Source organism: Mandrillus leucophaeus, unplaced genomic scaffold (genome assembly GCF_000951045.1).
Source record: "Mandrillus leucophaeus isolate KB7577 unplaced genomic scaffold, Mleu.le_1.0 Scaffold37, whole genome shotgun sequence".
NCBI lineage: Eukaryota > Metazoa > Chordata > Mammalia > Primates > Cercopithecidae > Mandrillus > Mandrillus leucophaeus.
The window spans coordinates 5,210,434-5,213,746 of record NW_012103920.1 but is presented as its reverse complement, the minus strand read 5'-3'; the positions used below and the strand labels follow the sequence as shown (position 1 = coordinate 5,213,746).

Here is a 3,313-nt window from a genome sequence, read left to right as displayed (position 1 = left end):
TGAGATGGAGTTTCACTCTTCTTGCCCAGGCTGGAGTGCAATGGCGCGATCTCAGCTCACTGCAACCTTCACCTCCCAGCTTCAAGCGATTCTCCTGCCTCAGCCTCCCGAGTAGCTAGGATGACAGGCATGTGCCACCACGCCTGGCTACTTTTGTATTTTTAGTAGAGATGGGGTTTCACCATGTTGGTCAGGCTGGTCTCAAACTCCGGACCTCAAGTGATCCACCCACCTCAGCCTCCCAAAGTGCTGGGATTACAGACGTGAGCCATCTCACCCGGCCGAGGTTCTTAATACCTTAAATTCCATGGAGACAGTTGACCTTTTTTTTTTTTAGCTTCCAGAAAGGGCTAGGCCATGGTAGATAACATGCATATGAACAAGTGAGTATTAAGCTGCATGACTCCATACGTAGCATTGCAGATTGCAAATTCAGCATTCTGGTGAGTTGACAAATATCATAAATGTGGAGAATTTAATTTTACTAGCAACCTAATTAAAATGGGAAGGTTTCTTAGGACACTTTAGTACTCTGTATTGTTCCCACTGTGGTGCATTTACCACTGATTTTTAATATTTTTTTTTAACATTGAAACTATTTTATCAGCCTATGCAACATAACAGGACCTCATCTCTACAAAAAATACATAATAAATAAAAATTAACCAGGTGTGGTGGCATGCGCCTGTAGTCCCAGCTACTTGGGAGGCTGGAGGAGGATTGTTTGGGTCCAGTAGTTCCAGGTTACACTGAGTTATGATTGCTTCACTGCACTCCAATGTCCTGTCTCTAACAATACAAATTAAAAAAAAAAATTAAAAGGGAAGTGATACAGGTGTAATGTTCATAGTGATTGCTGTCTGTTGCCATGTCTATATTCATTTCAGGTACTGTAGGACATATATCATGTGCAATTCATATAAATTATCATCACAGGTGATTACTTATGTTTTTATACCTGTGTCTCCTTGATGCTACAGCCCCGGAAGAGATTTGCTATCATCTATGTTTTGAACCTCAAATTCCTCATTCTACTCTGGGACTCATTGATGAAGTGTGACTTCTTTCTATCCAAATTGTGCTTTATTTCCTTGATGACTGAAATGACCACAATATGTATTTTAAAAAAGTATTTATTAGAAGTCCACTTGGCAGGTAATGCCTTCAAAAATAAGCTGGCGATGTTGTTAATACATAATTGATGGTCATTAGGAAACAGGAACTGTCTATCAATCATTTGGGGACACGTGGAAAGTATATCCCATGTCCTATTGACAAAACTGTGGCTTCCCCCCGTTTTGTCTTATCAATAGCTCACCCTTGGCCTTGGATTCAAGATGAGATTCACCTTGGATTCAGGATGAGAACATCTTTGATGAGCTGGATCTTTGTAGAATGTATAGCTCAGAGAAAGATGAGTATCCATCAAGGCAAAATCCCATGTTTTCTAAGGGTGGGGACAATTTACATTGCCTGCCCACCCTGGATACTAATATCTTGCCTACAGTACTTAATGGATTTCTTCACCTTTATGAAGACAACAAGAAGGACCAATAGGGAACATTCCTATTATAAGGAAACCAACTACAGTTAATCATAAATGTTTATAGCCACTGTTGATCTACAGTGGGTTCTGATAAATCCTTCTGGCTTCTCTAAGCAGAGAAGTACCATATTGTGACTAAGGTCATAGCTCTCCATTCTGATCTGGTTTGGGCTTCCTTGTTTGGCTGATTCTATTGAAATTTTTCCTAGGGCCTCATGAATTTCCACACTATCTATGCTGGGATTCGTGGTGTCTTTGTTTCTGATCTCATTGTTATTTATAAGTGATTCTCAGCATCCTCTTACCTAATTTTATATGTATGTATGTATGTATGTATGTATGTATGTATGTATGTATCTATCTATCTATCTATCTATCTATCAATCAATCAAACTTTAAAGACTGGTCACAGTGGCTCACATCTATAATCCCAGCACTTTGGGAGGCTGAGGCAGGTGGATCACTTGAGGCAGGAGTTCGAGAATAGCCTGAGCAACATGGCGAAACCCCGTCTGTACTAAAAATATAAAAATTAGCTGGGAGTGGTGGTGCACGCCTTTAATCCCAGGTACTTGGGGGACTGAGGCCGGAGAATCGCTTGAACCCAGGAGGCAGACGTTGCAGGGAGCCAAGATCCCAACACATCACTCCAGCCTGGGCGACAGAGCAAGACTCTGTCTCCAAACAAAACAAAACCAAAAAAAGCAACAACAAAAAAACAAACTTTAACCAGCATTTGTTGAGCAGTTTCTTCTGAGACTTGCCATCTCCCCCAGTCCCCCATCCCAACTCCATTGTACATTACCCAGCCTCCTGCTTTATATAAAGGCAGGGCCAGTCCTGAATAATTCACTGAGATCTTGGCACAGGAAGCCGGGCAATGGGAGGGACGTATCATCTGCTTTTGTATGGAGAGTTGTGTTCTGTTTGGGTCACACTTGAAGACTGATGGACACTGGACAGAGCCATTATTCTTCTTGTGCCACGCTATTAAACAATTGTCCACCCAGAGGAATAGCACAAGGACAGTTCTCTTTTGACTTTTTCATGTTTACAGCATGTGGGCTACATTAGACTTGGGCCTGGTCTTTCTTAACTTACCTCACACACCACAGAGCCTTGGGGATCAGTCAATGTGGGGTCTTACTTTGATGATATTGTACTGTTTGTTTATAAGGAGATGTAATTAAGAAATGAAACTCAGTTGAAACTTTATGATGGACCATATAACTCTGTTGCTTTTCTTTTTCTCTTCCCTTTTTAATGCATACACCTCTCAAGGACATTACAGAAATGGTACCTGGTCATGAAAATTACAGTGGTCTACAAATAATTGCCAAGAGATAAGAAATCTTTAATGCAAATTCCTGGGGACCTTGAGTAAGGTGTGGATTGTGGAGAAATAGTTCTTTACTTCTGGGCATATATGGCTCTGTTTAAAAAGGAATTCATGATATGTTAATGGTATGATAGTTAACCTTCAACTGGTGGGTCATAAGTCCACCTTGACCCTAAGCCATCTTGCTGATTAAGATGATGTTGATGGTGAGAGTAGCTACCATCATATTATAGCATCATATTACCATATAATAGCTACCATTTATTTTATGTCTACTGGATATCATGCTGTCTTAGGTGCTGTACACAGATCCCCACGTATTTGTGCTATCCTTATTCCTATGCTGTGAGTGGGATTGTATTGGTTTTTCAGGAAGAGAAAATAAGGATAAGACGAGTTAGGACAACTGCCTAGAATTTGAAGTGAGG

General features: G+C 40.7%; 1 protein-coding gene across 2 annotated transcripts in view; it reads left to right on the top strand.

Annotated features, from left to right (window-relative positions):
- WWOX (WW domain containing oxidoreductase) overlaps positions 1 to 3,313 on the top strand; it is a 1,226,505-nt gene that overhangs the window by 196,873 nt on the left and 1,026,319 nt on the right. The gene's annotated exons all lie outside the window — the stretch shown is intronic.